This window comes from Oryzias latipes, chromosome 5 (assembly GCF_002234675.1).
Source record: "Oryzias latipes chromosome 5, ASM223467v1".
NCBI lineage: Eukaryota > Metazoa > Chordata > Actinopteri > Beloniformes > Adrianichthyidae > Oryzias > Oryzias latipes.
Window position 1 is genome coordinate 22,305,321 of NC_019863.2, and position 21,322 is coordinate 22,326,642.

At 40.1% G+C, this 21,322-nt stretch overlaps 1 protein-coding gene across 1 annotated transcript in view; it reads right to left on the reverse strand.

The window, feature by feature from the left end:
* LOC101162284 (contactin-3) overlaps positions 1 to 11,121 on the reverse strand; it is an 89,012-nt gene extending 77,891 nt beyond the window's left edge. The window contains exon 1 of the mRNA XM_020703382.2: positions 10,818 to 11,121. The gene's annotated coding sequence lies outside the window, so the exon portion shown is untranslated. The remainder of the gene's footprint in view (positions 1 to 10,817) is intronic.
* Between the last annotated feature and the right edge of the window lie 10,201 nt (positions 11,122 to 21,322).

Sequence of the window (21,322 nt, forward strand, 5' to 3'; positions counted from 1 at the left end):
GCTTCTACAGCTCCAACTGTTCATATTTTTTTAAATTAGTATTTGTTGGGGGGGTGGGGGGATTGCCATTGACTGTACTTTTAATAATGAAAAAAACTAAGTTTGTACTTAAAAACTGACTAATGAGAAAAGGCTAAAATGCTAAAAACAGTATGCTTATGCTTAAGTGGAAAACATTAGATCCCCCGGCTTTTGGTGCTCTACTCTTTAGTTTGAAAACAAACAAACTTAAAAAAAAGTTTTATGAGCTTTCCAATTTCAGGGTAGAACAGTTTTTGTTCAAGAGCTGCTCGTCGATTGTTATTAACGATGAGATTTAAAGGACAGACGGTTCAACAAATACTAAAATGCTAAAGAATTAAAGAAAAAAAAAGTATATTCCATCTGTTTAACAATTTCTTTGACTTAAAAGTAATATACACCTCTAAAACTGAATATTAAAAAATTAAAAAGACCCTTGTTTTGAAATAAACTTATTGTTTGTGTCCTGCTAGAAAAATACTCTTGGTTTGAGAAACCATGTCTTAGTGACTAGAATGTTCTTCTTAAAATAAGAAATCTTGGTTTAATCTGCTAATGAGGTCAGGATTTTTGACTTATTTCTAAAGAGCCAGTTTTTGCAGCATTGAAGTTGCAATTCAGGGAGTAATCATCTTGGGTAATTGGTACTTTTGGACTCTATTACTAAGTAATCTGTAAAATATTACAGCTTGGAAGTAACTTGCACTGCTCTGGCATTTATTTATCCTCAATGAATCAACTCTTGCTACAAACTTTTTGAATTGTAGTTTTACTTGATCTTTGAATTTTTAGTGGGTATCAGTTGTGGAAAGAAATATAGATATTCCAAAATACTATATTCCCTCTGTGCAACACTCCGAAGTTGATTTTTTTGTGTGTAATATCCAAAAATGCTTCAGTATTGCTGGCGGTAAACTGTAAATAAAAAAAAAAAAAGGTAAAATCTGAAGGTAACAGACGTGTAATTTAAATTAAAAGGTCCCCTCTTTTAAATAATGGGATGTTGTAATTATGTTCAGGGCTAAAGTCTGGACTTATATTGACACCATTAACATATATGATGGATTTTAATAGTAGAATCTTGTACATTCCTGATCAATATAATGCAACAGTAACCAGTTTCCACTGATGGATATTTTTTTTTAGTCTTTAGAGGAATCCAAAGTTCAGTTTCACGCAGTTTTTGGTGAGGTCCAAAAGATGACCTGAATGTCTCAAACACCTAAAAACAAAACCTGAAGACTGAACACACACAGGCGCAGTGTCGATTCTTCTCCTTTGCTTTGGTTGGATTCTTATGGTTCCGTCTGTCCTCAGGAAAACGTTTAAAACAGCGAATGCTGGATGTGCCGCAAACTCCATCAACATAAACGCTGTTAAAGTGACAGCCTGCATCAAAAAGAACTGTCCCTGCAAGAGTTTCAAACAAATGCTTCGCTGTTTCAGCCTTTTCCCTTTTCTGAAGTACAACAAAGCAAATCACGGAAAGAGCAGGTGACATTTTTGGAAATTGTCTCACCTAATCATAATTTCCTGTATTGTTCCTGTATTGTTTATGAACCAAACATCTCTCTTATCCAGTAAACACTGGAGTTAAGTGTTTGTAATAGGGCACAGTTTGTAGAAATGATAAACCCTGAAAACGTCTCTGGTGCCAATGTTGATGAAATGCTGAATTCTGTTACTTCTAGCATCTTGAATGTTCTGGATGCCATTGCCCCTATGAAAGTTCAATTGAGAAAACATAGACAGAAAGCTCCCTGGAGGAATGATGATCTAGTCAGGGCACAGAAACAACAGTGCCGCAGAGCCGAGCGAAAGTGGCGCAAGTCAAAACTCCAGGTTCATTATGGAATATATAAGGCGGAGTTGTACGCTTATAACCAGATCTTATGCAGAACAAGGGAAAGGTACTTCTCTGAAATAATTGGAAGTTGCAGCAGCAACTCTCGTATCCTGTTCACAACAGTTAACAGATTAACTAACCCTCCAACCCAGCTACCAATAGAATTGGTTTGTGCACCTAAATGTAATGAGTTTGCTGTATTTTTCAATGACAAGGTTCAGGGCATTAAAAAAGCCATCAACTCCACAACACACATAACTATCGAACGGCCACCTACTCACTCTAAGCTGACTCACTTTATACCTGTCACTGACCAAACTGTCCAAGAGACCATCACCCGTCTGAGCTCGTCTACATGCTGCCTTGATGTGTTACCCACTAGATTTCTAAAGTCTGTCTTGAACAGCGTGTTGCCATCAATTACTCAAATAGTTAACATGTCTCTTCAATCTGGAATATTTCCAGAGGCCTTAAAAACTGCAGTCATTAAACCCCTCCTGAAAAAGAGCGGTCTTGATCCCACTGTACTGAATAATTACAGACCTATCTCTAATCTGCCATTTTTAGGAAAAGTCCTTGAAAAAGTTGTCTACCAACAGCTCACTGATTTTCTCTTATTAAACAATTCGTTTGATGTTTTCCAGTCAGGTTTTAGACCCCATCATAGCACAGAAACTGCTCTTATCAAGGTAACCAATGACATCCGCCTGAACACTGATGATGGAAAAGTCTCTGTCTTAATCCTGCTAGACCTGAGCGCTGCCTTTGATACTGTTGATCATGGGATCCTTTTGCACAGACTCCAAGACTGGGTTGGCATCTCTGGATCTGCCCTAAGTTGGCTCAAGTCTTATCTAGAAGACAGGAAATATTTTGTTGAAATTGGGAGTTGTGTCTCAGACTACATGGGCTTGAATTGTGGTGTGCCCCAGGGATCGATCCTGGGACCCCTTCTGTTCAACCTCTACATGCTGCCACTAGGGCAGTTAATACGCAGTAATAACATATCTTATCACAACTATGCAGATGATACTCAGATCTATGTGTCACTGACAACAGGTGAATATGGGCCGGTGGATTCACTCAGCCACTGCCTCCAACAGATCAGCGCGTGGATGCAGAACCACTTTCTCCAGCTAAACTCAGACAAGACCGAAGTTATTGTTTTTGGCCCACAGAAACAAAGAGAAATTGTCAGCAGCTACCTTCATTCTCTGTCTCTTAAACCCTCAAATCAAGTCAGAAATCTAGGGGTAATCATGGACTCTGACCTGAACTTTAACAGCCATATCAAGTCAGTAACATCAGCGGCATTTTACCACCTGAAAAACATTGCCAAAATCAAAAACATAATCTCAAAGCGAGACCTGGAGATACTTATCCATGCATTTGTCTCCAGTAGGTTAGACTACTGTAACGGCCTGCTCACCGGCCTGTCCAAACGAGCTGTAAAACAGCTTCAGTACATCCAGAATGCTGCTGCTCGAGTCCTGACCAGAACCAGGAAGTATGATCACATTAGTCCTGTGCTCAGGTCTCTGCACTGGCTCCCTGTACCTCAAAGAACAGACTTCAAAGCAGCTCTGCTTGTGTACAAGTCTCTCCATGGCCGAGCACCAAAGTACATCTCTGACATGTTAGTGCCATATGAACCATCTCGTACTCTGAGGACCTCAGGGACCGGCCTCCTGTTGATACCCAGAGTCAGAACTAAACAAGGGGAATGAGCGTTTCAATATTCTGCAGCTAAAATCTGGAACAGCCTCCCTGAAGGCGTAAGACAGGCCTCTTCTGTGTTCATGTTCAAATCTAGACTTAAAACATTTCTGTTTAGCCGTGTATATGACTGAAAGGTCCTATCTGTACCTTTCTTTCCTTCCTTTCTTTTTAAATCTTTTTTTTTTTCTTCCTTTTCTTTTAAAGTAAATTTTATGTTGATTATTTCTATGATGTATTGTGATTTTAATGCATTTTTCTGTTTTGTGAAGCACCTTGAATTACTTTGTGTACGAATTGTGCTATACAAATAAACTTGCCTTGCCTTGCCTTGCCTAATAACTGGGGAGACAGATTTAAAACTCCACTTTGACAAGAAAACTCCAGATTCATCTGTTCATGGGTAGACCTGCGTCTGTGTTCAGACCACTTTTCTGTTGATCTTAAGCTCAGAAAATGATGGAGGACATTCCTGTAGTTTAAGAAACCATCAATGAAGCTGAAGAGCAGGCCGACACCATGACACTCCCGCTTCCATGTTTGGCAGTAATTCTCATGTAGCCTAAAATCGGTCTTAGTTTCATTAATGATGTAACACAGATGTAATAATTTGTAATAACTAACCAGATATTGTTGTCAAGTGTGACGAGAGTCTTTCTCTTTGAACATCTTATGGATCCATTTTTTTCCCCAAAAGTCTCTTTCTGCCTTTTGAATCATGAACTCTGACCTGAATAAAGTTTGTGAGAATTTAATTCAGTACATTTTACATGTTTTTGGTGATCACTTTTGGAAAGGTTTACCTTATGTGAAACATAATCATAACATATGTGAAACATTCATCTCATTGGTTCTGACATTAGTTCTGGGTTTACAAACAAAAATCCTGATTTCGTAAAAGGGGCAATAATTTTTTATACACAAGGGTCCAGGTCTGGACAGCTTTAAATCAACCAAGTGATGAATGGAAATACTGAAATGAAATGCACCCTTGTGCTATGGTATGGGGTCCAGATGACCCCACCCTTACATTGACGTGTTCTCCCTACCATGACAAAGGTGGATAAAGGTGAAAAGATTTCATGTAATCCATGGACACCAGTGAAGATCAAAAATCATTGGAAAAAAAAGGTTCAGACCACTGTGTAGTGGGTCTACATGACCCAACTCCCAATGTTAAAGTCCCTTGGGTTAATAAAGACAACATTTTATGTTAACTCGGCTTATCTTTGTATCATACAACACTCGTTTGATGATCAGACTGTTACAGACTGTGTAGGGTCTGTCTTTGTGTGTTTATCACAGTCGGTAATGGATTTTACTTTTAGTCAAAACCTTCTCAGATTGAGATGCAAACTTTCATTGTTTGTGGTCAACGACTAAAATTTCCCTTTCTTTATTCATTTTTAGATGTTTTTTTTTAAATCTACAAATCCAATTTAAAACATTTTTTTGTTGCTTTTTTAGCTTTTATTTTTGAAAAAGTCTGAAAATAAAAACATGTTGTGTTAGTTTTCTTCTGTGTGTTTTACCTCTTTTAGTTTCAATTAAACTTAAACGGCGTTTAACACAGGAGGAGCTTCGGCAGGAGCTTCCAGTTTTAATGTTAAGTCAGGGTACAGACGTGATTCGAAGTCTTGGGTCGGGTTTTGGGCGTCGCCTTGCAATGTTTTTCAGAGTTCAAATATTTGAACATTGGCGAAAGGATTCGTGTCATGTCAACCAATCAGGAAATTAGCTTTGGCCTGTGGCGCATTGATGATGCGATCAATGGATGGAGTCATAAACCAACATTGATGAGAATCTGATCATTTTCAGACAAGCGCTGCAAATTTGACGTGATCTACACGTCAAGTGTTATGTGCGAAGCCCCCTGTTGACTATCGTTATACTAACCGGTTAAGTGAATCAAAAGGACTTGCAGACATGTGATTTTTGCCAATTATTCAATGAAACTACATGTTTAAAGCACCTTCTGATGTCTGAATGTGTGCAAAGCTGCAGTTTTTCACGTGAGTCAAGGTGGACAAAGAAATGGAAACATTCTCCAGGCCTTGCTGGCGCTCTGACCTACATCACAGCATGGAAATGATCTCGGGATTAAGACTTCAGCTCGCCCATCATCCATGCACCACAACCCCGTTGTGTGGATTAATTCATGTGTGGGCATCTTGACACAGCCTTCTTTGCTATCCGTTTGCTTAGGTCTCCCACTGGTAACTTTGGGGGGGGCTTTAACATCATAATCTCACAGGGCTGGTTGTGCAGAACTTCATGGTCAGCTTTTGGCTTAGCTGCATCGTCCTGCTGCCTGTTCCTCGTCTCACATAGCGACAGGCACATTCAGCGTGGATTCCACGGTTTTCCTTCAGATTTTAAAAAAGGGGGCTTCAGTTTCTTTAAAACCCCATCATACTGGATTACACGGTTACAATTCTGTAGAACCAAGTGGGAAAAAAAAACATTGGACCTTCACTTTATAGTGCAAATTTATTTGCAGAGGATCCAGTTCTTGACCCATCAGTCGTCCGAACCCACAGAAGATGTGCTACAAGTTATATTTGTCTTTTAATACTCAAAAGCCTTGGTAAGACATTAGTCCTACGCACCCATATGGGGGGTTTACTAGTAAGGGTTGTCTAGGCAACTTTGTCTGAAAGGGATGTGTCTTGCATTTACTTTGAAGCTTGTACACCTACCTTAAGGGATATTTCGTGGAGTATTTGTAGAGACAATTTAAGTCACACGCACTTGTGACGTACAGGTGATGCTGTCTTTCGATGCGCTTATACTGCACAGTTGTTAGAAAGGTGCGAGTACTGGCCCCTTATTGACCCCGAGCAAAATCTGCAGCCACAGGGTGTGAAGGCGAACCGTAAGTGCCCTCAGGACGCCGGTGGGATAGCGACATAAACGTCTCTCTGATTGACAGCTAAGCTACGCGAAACAGTTGCTTGCAATGGTGGCAGCAATAGTTGCATATACGCAGTGCGGAGGGTTCGGTGGGGTGTGAAAAAATTGCCTGCGTCTCACCCACTTCACCCTTTAAGGCCGTATCACACAGCCGCTACACACATTTTGCGCATATTGCACGGATGAAAATTGGTCATACGTGAACATACAGGAAAAAAGTGAGAAAAGTTGTAATTTTTACGTGAAATTTTGACAGATGTATCAGAATGAACATTAAACATTAAAACCACGGAAGAAGTATGAATAAACCACGCAAAGAACACATAAATCAAAGTAAAATCAATTAAATAATTTGAAAGTGCTATGTGCGCCACACAAATACGCGATATAAAAGTTATACATCAGTGGTACATGTGTGAAAAGGCCATTAAACATAAGTGTAAAAATTTGGGTATCCATCTCGCAAAAGTCCTGCCCAATTACTGCACATAGGATTCACCTAACTTTTGTGTACCGTAAATACTACATAAAATACATCATTCTCAACCAATCAGAGTTTTTAACAGCTCAAAACGATTTTACTGTTACAAAAGGAGGTTGTGAATCTTCTCACGCACGCGGTGTTAATTTATAAACACTTGTGTTTTTTGTATTTATTTATTAATAATTATATATATTATATTATATGTTTTACGTGAAGACGCCGAAGCCCTCAACCGACAACTGTGCACATGAGGAAAGCAAGAAATACTTATGAATTATGTAACGCATGTATCACGAAAGACTGAAATTTCTAACGTAGAAAATACGGTAAAAATTGTAAGTAGACTGCGTGACACAGCCTTCACTTCCGCGTTGTATTGGTATTCGCTACGATCTGTGGCTCGTAGAAAAAAAATATGCTTGAAAGTTTCGGCTCTACGGGTTCACATAGGGGTCTGCGATCTTTAAAATTTTTACATACCTCATACAGGTTTGTCCATTTTTTGCTCGCAGACAGCCTATATCCACCCGTAACCAACCGTAAGCCATAAAAGGAAAATGAACAAATGGACAACACAAAAAAATTACAATGCATAGCTGCTCCTCCTTCAAACAAAACCTGTTATACTCCAAAAAACAAAACAAAAGCTGCAGCAGAGACTTGAATCACCTGGAGCTTAAGGAGACTCAGAGAAGAGGAACGCAAAGTTCTGGACACTTTGGAGATTTAGAAAAACCAGCCCTGCCCCCTGATTTCCACAGCGATGAAGGAGCGGCAGCTTCTGTGCTTCTTCCTTCAGCCTTCTCAGCTGAAATGATGAGCAAAAGATTGCTCTGCCAGACGTAATGAGGCATCGCACTTTCACCTCCGCAGAAGCTAAACCTAATAGAAGTCATTGGCTAAACGCGTTCTGCAGTAAATGAGATGACTCCTTGGTTCAGGGGCTGTTGTTTGGCGCATAATTGATAGGAGAGGTGGTTAAAGGCATCCATTTCCCCCCCGAGGCCAGAATAATTGCAAAAGAATCTAATCAGGTGGAGAGGAAAAAAGACTTTCTATCAAAGACGAGCACACACTGCGGCTCTGATTCAGAGCACAAAGGCTGCTGGGAAAGATGGAGATCCACAAACATCAGATCACACCAGCAAAAAGATGTCTTTTTTTTCTTCTTTCTTTTTGAAAAATTCAAAACCAGAATCGTGATGTTACATTCATTCCTGTGAGGTCATTTCGCTCTGCTTTTTATATCCAACTACCGTACTTCAGCTTTCTTTGTTCTATTATATCACTTCCAATAGCAAATAGCTCGGCTTTGGTTTTTATGTTGAATTTTTCCAAAGCTTTTTATCTTCTAAGTTCCATTGAAATACATCAAAGGAACAGTCCTTAAAACTCTTTGAGATCTATCTTCTTGAGATTCCTGTAAACTGGAACAAATACTAGTTTTTACATTTTGGGCAGCTTTTTGACACATTAAAATTTGTCAAAAAATATCCTAAATTTACACATTTTACAATTGTCCAAATTAGGTTGTTTTAGCGGTATCCGTCTGGGTTATTTACATTTTTTAACATCTCATACTTTTAAGCATTTTCAGAAAATATTTTTTCTAAATGTCATCATTTGTCCGCTGTTTTGAGCTGTTAGCTGTTAAAAATTTAAATGTAAGAATAATTAACTAAAAAAAAACATGCAAAAAAACACGGTCAACAAAGCAAAAAGGTGAATAATTTTACTATGAAATGTTTAATAGTTACAAGCACAAAATAGCAGAGAAATTATCCAATTTAAAGACATTGTTCTCTGAAAAGGTTAGCTTTAGTTAGCCGAATAAAAAAGTTTATAAAACACAAAATAATTCTTATAAATTTAAAAATCAACAATTAACTTGCTTCAAACAAGTTGCGACAAAGGAATAAAAATGTATGAAACTTTAATTTCTTTGCTGTACCTGTTTTTGTTTTTTTAAGCTAGCTAGTAGATTTCTTTAAGATTTATTTTTTGTTTTTAAAGAACTCTTTCCGGCTAATTTAAGCTAATGTAGCGCATAGCATTTCTTGGTTTTATGTTGTTGTGTAGAGAATTTTGCCCAAAGAGTGTTAACGGTTATCAGTTTAATAAATTTTCTAATTTTTATCTGCAAAAATTTGTGTGCACTTGCTTTTTTCCTGAGTTATTTCAAGCAATTTAGCATTGATAAAACCTTGGCCGCATTTTTTTTATGCTTTTGTGTTTTGAACTCTTTACTATTATAGACCATTTTTAGCAAGATTTTTTGTTCTTTTTTTAATCATCTTTAATTCAACAACATGAAAAGATAAAATCATTTTGCTTAAAGTAGTAAGTATTAATTCCATAGAAAACAAATAGTTGAATTGTCTTTATAGTTGTCATTCCTCCACGATTGCAGAAACAAAAGAACTAAACGGGCTTGAGTCCGTTTGTAGCGTACTTCAGCTGATCACATGGAATTTCAAAAAGCAGATATTATTGTGTCATAAAAACTTAAGTGAAGTTGAAATGAGGCAAAATGCCTCATGTAACAGAGCTAACTGTGAGCCATTTGGCTCTAATGTGGCTCCCTCCAAAACTGAACATTAAGGCTTAAAACGAAAAGTCATTTCATGTCATTTTCACTCCCCTGACTCGGTCCCAACAGATGTTACCGCTCACAAAACAATCGGCAGCAGGATTTCTCCTTCCTGGCGTGCCTCTGCTTCTTTCATGAAGGCAGGATAAAAGAGCTTTTAAAGAGAAAGAGAACAAAAAGGAAACCCACTTCATGAGTGTGATTGACACTCAGAAAGACAGCTAAGGTCAATCTTGGAACGCTGGAGGGCAACGCGTGCAGCGGTAACTGTAAACAGGAGCTCCGCTTCTGAAATATCACTCCACTGAGGGGGGGGGCACACACATGAGCCCTCCCTGGGGATGAGGATACAATCCACGCTGCGGATGCTGAAGCAAACATCTGCAGATGTGCAGATGTTTGCTTCCATGCTGCGTTCCTCAGCTGATCCGTGCTTCTGGGGGGTACAGTTAGTGCACTTTGAAGACAGCAGGGCATCTATCCCTACACCCAGCCAGTCACGTCCCCAGACTTAACCCCCCCCCCCCCCCCCCCCCACGTTTTATCCTAGTTGCAGCCGAGTGGAGGTCAAAAATGAAGAGCAGCAGACTCTTAACCTCTTTCCATTCTTCCCCTCCATCCGTTCACTTCATTTCAGGAGAAAGGGGGCTGCAGCCGGATGTAATTGGCTGTCTGCTCCAATATAAAGGGCTATTTGAAAGCCTCCGTACAAACCCAACAATGCTGGATCCTGCTGCACCGCAGATGTGCTCCACCTCACGTCAGGCTTGTTATTCTCAAAATATGTACCTCCATAAATAAAGATGACTGCACCCTCTGTCATCCCTCTCTGGATAACAGAGCGTGATGCCCACAGATGCTGAGCTGGGATTTTCATCCACAAGTTTTAGGGTTTTGTCAGGATTGACTAATTTGAAGCTGAATTGGTTTCTCTCTTAAAATCTTAACATCTTAAAATTTAAGATGTGTGCCTTTCTGCTGCACTTGCTTGGTGGGACTGAGCTCCACCGTTTGGACTTTTTAGGGGAATCGTCCTCCCAGAGACGCAGCATCCCCTTCTGAGGAGAAGCGTGCGCGCCCTGCGCTCATCCGATACACACAACTCTGTGCATCTTTGTGTGTGTGTGTGTGTGTGTGTGTGTGTGTGTGTGTGTCGGTGTGCGTGTGTGTGTGTGAGAGAGAGAAAGAGAGCTTCATCTATCTCAATTCCAAACTGCAGAAAAGTGTGAGTCAGAAAACACACTTACTGATGCAGATCTTTTTCCTCTTCATGGACCTGCTTTCACAAACTCCTCGGTGCGTTAGACGCGTCGCTCCGCGCGCATTTTCCTCCTTCTTCTCAGTGGAACAGAAGAAAAGATATGCTTTCTTTCTTTCTTTCTTTCTTTGCTCCTGCGCCTTTTGCAGATCCGTAATCCCCCTCCCCAAAAATGAAGAGAACCTGTGTTCCACGAGCTCGTTTTCTCTCAGTCCGGTTGGTGCTGCCTGCAGGCGCAGAGGAGGACAGCGGCGCCGCGGAGCGCAGACTCGCAGTGTGCGCGCGTCCCTCCGGCTCCGCCGCCTTTATGTGCAGCAGGAAGCGCCCACTGCTGACGCGGGGAAGAATGAAACGCATGAATAAATAATCACCAGAACAGGACCCCCCCCCCCCCCCCCCCCCTTCTGCTGTAGTGGGTTCTCACCTGAGTGTGTGTGGATTTTTATCACAGCTCCCACGCCCAGAAAACACCACAACACTCACAGTGGAGGAACAGTCTGTTTTCCTTTTTATCTCCATAAAAAATAGTTCTTCAAATCTGTTAAGAGATTCTCGGGAAAGAAAAAAAGTTTGTTTTATTTTTCACCACCTTGGATGTCAGATTGTATTTTTAGATCCAGCTTTATAAATTAGTTGTTTTTTGTCTGGTTTTTTTTTTTTAAATATGTTTCCAGCACAAATAATTGATATTTGGAATATACCCTTTTCCCCTGATTACTTGACGCACTGAAAAGGCTTCCTTTTTTTTTTTTTAATCAAAATACATCTTATAATCCGGAGCGCCTTATATATGCATTCGTTCTGGTTGGTACATGGCACTCGGTCAAAAAGTCTGAATACAATTTATACTTTCACTACTAATTTTTCTACACATTTATTTCGACTTTTTAAATTAGGTTGGGTGTTATTGTTAATATTGCTAACGCTGCTATCATGTAGCATTATCGCACTGTGGAATGTGTTATCAACAAAGTTGGGAACAGGGGCGGTCCTATACTGAATTACTCCCCGGCGAGACTCTTCCCCCCGGGGGGGTACCACTCCCCACCCCATCAGAGTCAGAATTTTTGCTCGTCCATACCAACTTGTGCCAAAACACGTCTACCACTTTATATTATATCGATCTCTACTTCAGAGAAGAGACATTAGCTCATGGCTGCTGTTTTCAACCCTATGATTGGCACATTTCTAGTTGTGACTGGTCAAATAAGGTTTTGTCACATGAGTTCTAGTAAATGGTAAATATTCATCATTAAAACAACAAAGATTTATGAAAATTAAGGTGAATAATTATTGAACCGAGCATGATGGAAAGAAATAAAATATAAACTTTGTAAAAGCAGAGCTAAAATGAACCCACTTTAACTTAAAATCCCGAGTTAACTGGTTAAAGAAAATGTTTGATAACATTTAGGCTGCCACAAATGATGAATAATGGTTAGTAATGTAATCTGTAAGTAACGACTAATCGGAAGTTCTATGCCCCATTAGCATCTTATGGCAGCAGCAGAATGCTGTATGACTATCACAGCTCATTCAATATTTATAAAATAATTATACAATAAAATGTTATTGTTATGTGACGTGCTATAGGTTACCACAAATGTTACAAGTAAAGGCAGAGCAAAGGTGTTAGAAGAAAATAAAAGCGTAAAAAATAAACAGTGTCAGTTGCAATAGGCCTACTTCAGTTTACAGTTTAGCTAAAAGAATAGCTATCTGCTCCATTTTTAAATATGTTCTTACAAAACCTTTTTTTTTATTTCTGTTTTGCAAGTTATTTAAGTTATAAACTGACCAATCATATACATTAATAAAGGCGTGCGGTCTCATTTTCTGAAATGTTTAATTGACAAATTTAATGTAACCCACTTTCAAGGCCGTGTCACACAGCCACTACATACATACATTTTGTGCATATTGCACAGATGAAAACTGGTCATACGTGAATTAATGTGGAAAAAGAACACGTTAAGGAACCATGCATGATTATTCCGCTGTTTATATGCAATTCTTTAGTGATTTTTTGTGTCAATTATGTCATTTCAACGTGATATGTGAGCTGAATACGCAATAATAAAGTTATGCATCGGTGGTACATGGGTGAAATGTCTGTTAGACATACATGGGACGGTTGTGAAAGCCACAAATTTCAGTATGCATCTCGCAAAAAAAAAAGCATAAGATTTACCAGTAATAATAATAACTAATATTAATAATAATTGCAAAAAAACATTAAATACACATAAACCGTACTTAACCAACCAAAAACCTTTAACAGCTCAAAACCGAATTCATGTACAGACCCTGCACACATTGGAATGACAAACGTGATAAAACACTTGTAAATTACGTATATCATGCGTGTATCGCAAAAGACCAAAATCATACTTGGAAAGTGCACAAAATGTACGTAGTGGCTGTTTGACACGGCCTTTGAGTGGTAATGGTCTGGACTTCCAAGAAGCTCACTCCTGACAGTGGTTTCCATAGAAACGATAACTAATATCAACTTGGGCCAATCACACCCTGGGGTTTTATGTGAAATGTCGAAGGAGGGCAAACTTACCAATCTTGCTCCAGGCGTCTTCCTTTACGCCCCTATTCTGATATATGAAAAACTTGTCATTCAATTCCAGTTGGGCACAAACTGCCATTATTAATTTCTCCTCCATAATCGATTTTCAAATGGTTGGCACTTCCGTGGTTCAAAAAGTGCACTACCTGTACTTCACTATTAAATCCAAGTTGTCAAAGATCAATTGATCTGGCTTTCATCGCCCGTTCAGTGGCAGTGCATTTTATAGGTAGAGCCCAAAAATGTACTTATAAACTTGCGTAGTGTAACATGATGGTAAGAATTTTGAACATGGAAGCCCGAAACGTTCATATGTGCCCGTTTACATGGACCTTTCATCAGAAGCGGTCGCTTAAACGTGCATTTCAGAGCTCGGTCCGAACGTAGCTTTATACATTCAATTGTTGAAGTGGAGGAATCCAAACATTTCAAATCAGTTATTTTGCAAACTGGAGGTCGAAAGATGTGTTTAATGAAAGAAACAGCCATTTACTTTGTTAATCTTCAGAAAATTCTAAAATTATTTTTATTCATCTTCTCTTCTGTGGAAGAACTGAAGAGAGAGAAGAGGAATTCAGCATTGACTAAACAAATGCCCCTGTCATTGCACCATAATTGCTGCTACTCTTTTTTTTTTTAACCTTACCATGACTATTACATTTGATTGACTTAAATATAGAAAATGATTGAGATCTGAATATTTAATGTTTCTGGTCACCCCAGAACTCCAGGAGAGACTGATGGGAAATACAGCAGAGGTGAAACTCCATTAATTAAGGTCATTTGGTGTCGTATTGGTTCAGAAAAGGCGTGTGTGTGTTTGTGTGTGTCGGTTGGGATTGGGAGGGTTGGGGTGTTGCAGAGGAAACGACAGATCAAGGTCAGGAGAGATATGAGGCTATCACATTCACTGACGCCGCACATTACACACCTTCATCTACAGGTAACCCAAGTCGGAGGAATGAGTGATGGGAAGGCTCTTGGATCCTAAATCCTGCTGGGGTGTCTGCCTACCATCCAGGTGTAGGGATTATTTATGACTGAATCTGAGCTTTGACCTCCACATAACAGAAGTCGATTTATTATGTCGCAGGGTTTTAAATACTCCCTTGATGGTTGATGCAGAAGATCCCGGTAGTCTGTGGTTAATAGTTATTTTGAATCCCTTCCCTGCCTGCAGTGTGTAAAACTGTCTGAGGTCATGTTCACACAGCATTTGGGTAAAAGTCCTTTGCTGTTTAGACGGAACACAACTTTGGGACGTCATACTGACATGTGACATGGGAGCTTTTAACACTTGAACATAGAGAATTATCTCCAGTGTTTAAATTATTTGGACTACCGAAACTCTTCAACTGTTAAAAATCCAGTGGATTCTGAAGCAGAGAAAAGGAGATTTGCGCCGTCGTGCAAAACTTGAAGTAAGTAATGTGTTGCTTATAAACGCATCCAAAAAGCTGATTTGAAAAATTGCTGTTTTTAGGGGTTGGGATCAGTAGATTCGGTATGTCAAAGAGCATGTGTTACTTAGGTGTTGCCGACGACATGTTCAATGTCTAAGAGTTAAAAAAAATGACAGAAATGTTTCCCTTTATTTTGTATTTTATTAAAAGGGAACACAACTCGTAAAACATCTTCTTGAAAATAGTTTTAACCCTCTAACACCAGAGCTGTCTCCGGTGACAGTAAAATAACAATAACTCTTTGAAGTACCGTAACTAATTTGATAGTTCACATCGACATCTACAACGTGTGTTCAAACAGCCATTTCCAATGAAAAGTCTATATAAATGCACCCATATGCGCATTTTAGGCTTCTGGGTCCAAAACGTTTGCGTTCACACGACGTTTCTTGGCTCTACATATGAAATGTGCAGCTATTGAGCACGTTTAGACGCAGTGTTATGTAAGTTTCTATGTGCAAATCTCGCATCTGTTAAACATGCGTTGCAAGTTAAGCAAGGTTGATCTTTGACCAGGGACTCTGGTTTTTCTAGTGAAGAATAGATGGAATCCCTTTTCATTCATGGAAATATCAACAGTTTAAGAATTGAATCGGTTAGTTCAAAAGGGGCCCAAGTCCACAATTTTTCAAAATAGAGATATTACCGTAAATTCCGGGTTATAAAGCGCACCCGATTACAAGCCGCACCCACCTATTTTAACGTGCTTAAATATTTTTGTACATACACAAGCCGCATCATTATACAAGCCGCTGCCTCGACAAAGCGCGTCCTGACTACCAGAGTGTGCATGGCTCATTACCACACTGTGGGCAGGTACTGGCCTTGTCTCAAGCTCATGTATATAATTACACCCACATCTGAAACAGCATGCACCTCTATTCTGTTCACAAGTTCCTCAGTTATGGGTTTTTTTATTTGATTTTTTTTTATTTTTTTTAACTTATTGACAAACTAGGTATCATACATAAAATTACTAACAGTAACCATATAATCAACATTACATCCCTCAGTTATGATGAGGAAATTTACATCCGCGATCCCCCATTTCCCATGAGTCTTAGGGGCTAAAGGCGGGGCCAACGCCCGGCTCGCCACACTGTTGTTCGTGTTTAAGAATGAGCAAGGAGCAGCAGTGCATGGAGGGGTGAAAAGGAACAGCTCTCCTTCCACTTGTGTCGCGGCAGCATTATGGTACTAACGGGGCTGGTTAAAAAACATCAGTAAAATAGCGCGCGCCTCAGCGCGATACGTGCGCCTCAGCGCGGCGCGTTCGTCAGAAGCTTCCTTTCACAACAAACACTTGTTGCTCCCCGGACGCCTCTGCGCTCCGCGCTCGCCAAGTGGGCTCCTTGTCTCCCCTTCCTATCCGAAAAGCTCACACGGCGGCTGTGAGCTTTTCAATGCAAAATTCAGCTCAGTCAGAAACCGTAAAAACGACCAAATGGATTTGTGTTTCCAGTCGTGTCCCGACAAAATAAAGGCTGATGTTATTCACACATATTTACGTGCAGCCAGCCGAGTCACTATGACTCAGAGGTAAATACACTTCTGAGCATGCGCTGTTCTCTCCGTCACGCAGCTGACCGGCATTTCCATTTACTGATGGGGGATTTTTTCACGCTGCTTTTAACGATTGCTTTTAACTTGAAAGCTTTATCATATTGTAGCGGCGATCAAGTGCACGTTGGGTCTAGTGGCACCAAAGGATTCTGGGATGCGACGTCCATGCTGTTTGGCTGCTCAGGGGTGTGTTAAAAAAAAATGACTTGTGCTTGGTGGTGGATGGCGCATACAAAACCATTCACCGAGCCCGAATGTACGTACATGGCGGCCGCCAATCAAATCCATAAATCAGCCGCGTCACAGAATAAGCCGCAGGGCTGTGAGCACAGGAAAAAAGTAGCGGCTTGTAGTCCGGAAATTACGGTATATGTTCTATGGTCTCCAAGGAAAAAGCTATCTGATTATGTGCAAAAAGTCCCACACAATAGTGACTTTCCCGTCCTGCTTTTAGTCATCCTTTGGGTAGTCTTAAAAACGTCTTCCTTGAAACGTTTCACTGCTCATCCAATTGGCGTCATCGGTCAGACTAATCAATTAAAATCTATCAATCAACCGGTTTGAACGTTCGGTGTGAGACCACCTCCTTTTATTTAGACATCTGATTGGCCAGATTGCTACAAAAAAAAATATCATGAAAGGATTAGCAAGAACATGTTAAAAAGGTAGTTGAGCAAGAATAGTTATTCTGACAAAAGGAATTTTTCAATAGAGATCTCAATACAGGTCTATGGGATTTTGGCATTTTGGGACCAGTGGGTAGTTCCAGTTTGGAACGCGAGGGGGGAGGGGTCACTTAGTCCAGTTCTCTTATACAGTAAATGGGATGGACAAGAATCCAGGTCAAGAACGGTCTGCGGTTCAGCCTACTGAATATATCAACTTTGCAAAAAAAACACTCAAAATATAAGTATCTTCATAAAAAAAGTGACTAAGCGAACATTTAAGGGGAGATACTAATGAAAACAAGCTTTCAAAGCAGTGGCTCTGTGGTGGCCGTGACCTGTTCTGTTCCCTGATCCATTTAAATCAGTTATGGAAAATAAAAACAATTTAAAAAAAGAGATCACGAGTCAAAAGCATCAACAAAACACCTCCCTGACCCCTCCCCGCTTGCAGGAAAAACGAAAAAATATGGCTAATTAACGGAAGTTCGTGCGATTTCTTTATACTTTCATTTCAACATCTCACAGGACAGAAGTGAATGGCTGGAGAAGAGGGGAGAGAGATATCCATCTGTGAAGTGTTTCCAACAGTTTGCAGGTTTAAATAAGAGACTGGAGAGGTTTTTGTTTTTGTTTTTTTAAAAAGGTCAAAGCTCAGTCTGATCTCTAAACTCAGAGATGTAATGAAATTCTCTTGTGAAACTCTTGTTTGTGCACTCCAGGTCAGCGTGTGAAGAGAAATGGATGTTCAACACCTGGTTTGAATGAAAAGGAACAAAAGGGTAGAAGTCCTTGACTTTTTTTTAAATTTGCATTCCTTTTACTTTTACTTTTTTTTTATCTGATGTTTTTTAATTTTATTTTCTTCACCCCCTCTCACGATCTTTCCATGTGCCCTTGCAATAACGCACGTAACATTGCACATAACGCTGGTATCCATTTCCGCCATGGACAACATTTTAATATTGGCAGTACAAAAACAAAATTTATGACACAAAATTTGCATTTTACAATGACTCGCTAAGGAAGGACAGGACACAGTCCTGGTTGCTTAAGTTTTAGTCATACCATGGTCCGGTGCATACTTGATTCTGATTGGCTTTTGGGTGTGCATTAAAAAGTGATAATGTACGCCCCAAAAAGAAGTTCCGGTCACCTAGCTTGACTTTTCTTTATCACTGCGCCGGCTTCTTTAAAACAACCTTTAGCTTCATCATCTGGACAAAAACAACTGATAAGAGGCAAACCTTCTCTCTGAACTGATGCTTTATTTAGCCCATCGGAAAGATCAGCATATATATATCGCTTTATATCGCCGAATCTTGACTGCATGGGTGGTGCGGCTCCCTGTCATGTTACCATGACAAGGCGCCCCACCATGCAACAAATAATCCACTTTTCGGGGAAAAAAACGATCCAAATCGGAAATAAAAACAAGAATTAAGGACTAAAAACTGTTGAATATTTATTTATTTTGGAAGGAAGGGACCATGGTATAAGCAGGTTAATAGCCTTCAAAGTGTGCATTATCACTTTTTAACGCACTTCGCGGAAGCACTTTGTCAGCCATTAACCCTTACATAAGAGAGTAGAGCTACTCGACATAGGGGTGGTAGGACCAATCACTCCTCTGGGAGCCAGAGGTGAGGTGGGGGGCTTACCAGGGGGGGTCTTACCAGAGATACATCTGAGACAATGTGAACTAACTGACAGTCGTGGGAAAATCTCTCCATGGAACGCAAGGGAGATGCACTGCAGACAGACCAGTGTCAGGATTGGGCAAAGGACACACCTTCGCACCCTTTGAGGCAGGGGTTCTCAAAGTTTTTGTACCAAATTAAGAACTTGACATTAGACTGGGGGCCACCTTATCTGCTGTGCAGCATAGCCTCGTTGTAGTTGTTAGATTATTGTTGTCCTCCTTGCCGGTAAATTTGTCATAGTTTTTATTATTTGTAACATAGTGATGATTTATATTGAATTCTTTGAGCATTTCATTTGCCTGCTTACAAATAAAGCACATGACTTTATCCAGCCCATGACGTACGACAAAGTAACCATTTGTCCACTTAGCTCGAAAGCGCCTTTTCTTCTCGCCAACACAACGTTTTTCCTCAAAGGAACCTGCTCTGGCTCTCTTTTATTGAGGGCCACAAACAATCTTCCAGCGGGCCACACTTTGAGAATCCCTGCTTTAAGGTGTGACCGCTCTTCTCTATGAACCTCCAAGGGTCTGCAAAACCAAAAAACACGTAGCACCAGTACGAGTCAACCCTCTAAGGCTTTAGTGTTTCATTTCATTGAGCCTTGCGTCTTTGATGATGGGTCTTTCCAGTCAAAAGCCTTGATGGCAAATTACACTCAACATTAATGGGAGGTTGAACCACGAAATGGTTGCTGACACACACCGATGCATGACAGCTATTGGGACTTTTTATAGCCCTTGTGCTATCCTATGACCCCACCCTTACATTGACGTGTTATCCCTGCCATGACAAAGGTGGATAAAGGTGGAGAGGATTTCATGTAATCCATGGACACCAGTGAAGATCACAAATCATTGAAGAAAAAAGGTTCAGCTCGCTGTTTTGTGGGGTCTAAATTGCGTTTTCACCCCACTTGTAATGATGTGAAACGGTACATCAGCTGTAAAATGTTTGAACGCCACACTAAATAAATTACAAAGCCATAAATTGAAGTAATCATTTTGTGTTTGAGTCCGTGTCCGGTCCTTCAATGAGGAACTGAAGACTGAAGGAAATCTGGAAACTTCTGGTGGGATAAGACAGTTACTTAATCAGAATCTTCTATACTTGAAGGTTCATGTCAAACATTGCATCATTGTCTTTGCTTGCACTTATATCTAAGCACCGTGCCACGATGAGGAATGTTTAACCCACTAAAATAAATTAAAGTCTTGCTTTTGGAATCAATTGTCTCTGGATTTATCCCAAAAACGTGTGTGTTTTTGGATCATTTAACTTTAAAAAAAAAAAAAAGCTCCTCTAATGAATCGTGATAAACTCAGGGATGTACTGCTCATGCACCGTCTCCACATACACTATAAAACGTGTAAAATCAGCTTTGATTATGTCTGTAACTCAACCTTCTGACTTTTTCTTGGTTCTCTGGCTCTGATTATGCTGCTCGTGAAGACAGAAGCACCAGGGCAACCTGGAAGTCTTCATGTATTTTTTAGGGCATTTTATGATGAAACTGGTAGAAAAATTTGAACAGCAGAAACTTTTGGAACAGTTTGACAAGCAGCCTTACTGTCATCATTAAAAAGTAGATATGTTTGACTCGTGTTTTTGGTGGGTTCTCATGTAGTTGGCTGGTTTTTAAGCGCAGTTACAAAACTTTCTGGGTTTTTTTCTTTAATTTGTGTTTGTTCTCTCCGCTTTGTTCAGTTTGAGGACTTTCTGCTTTTCTTTGGCTTAACCCTATATAAGAATTGGTCTTATAGTTAATACACACATTTCTGAGACCCTTATCCCTTTAGCGTAATTAAAACGCTCCTTAAAAACCCCTTTGGATATATAACTTGGACCCTGTTTTCTGCCCTGTAGCACATTATCATTCTCAAAAGCACTTTTGGCGGAAAGTGCTAATTTTCAAAACTTTATGGTGAGAATACCAAATTTATTGTCCATTTTTGGATGTCTACTTGCTGTATTGAAATAATGGATTTGTTGATGATCAAGTCTTTATAATTCTGTTAGACCATGTTGAAAATGTTAAACGCTACATTCAAAAAATGCCACCGGATGGCGACCTAGCTAAATGCAGGTTTTTAAGCAAATGTGGTAGGTGGAAAAGCGGCAGCATTAGGGAGGCGGCAGTCACATTTTTTCACGCTGCGCATTGGCCGCGGAGAAAAGTCATTTTATGGCGACTAGATTGTTAAAAATCATACAATAGGAGCGCAGCCTTTCGACAAGGGCTGTTGACATGGGGAGGAGGCCCAGCGATGACTGGACGTCAATCTGACAATCAGGGTTGCCGTGGGTCGAAATGGGGAGACTGCATTGATGCCGCACAAAACTCATCATGGCATTGATAGCACCACAGCGACTCTGAGAGCCGTGTATTGACCAATTTCAGTTGATGCTGAGAAGAGCACGAAGAAGGCAGAAAATTGTGTTTGTTGCAATAATCTTAGAAGAGCAACGCGCACAAAAAGGGGTGAAGAAGGATCTGAGTTGCGAATGACCAGTGGTGCAGA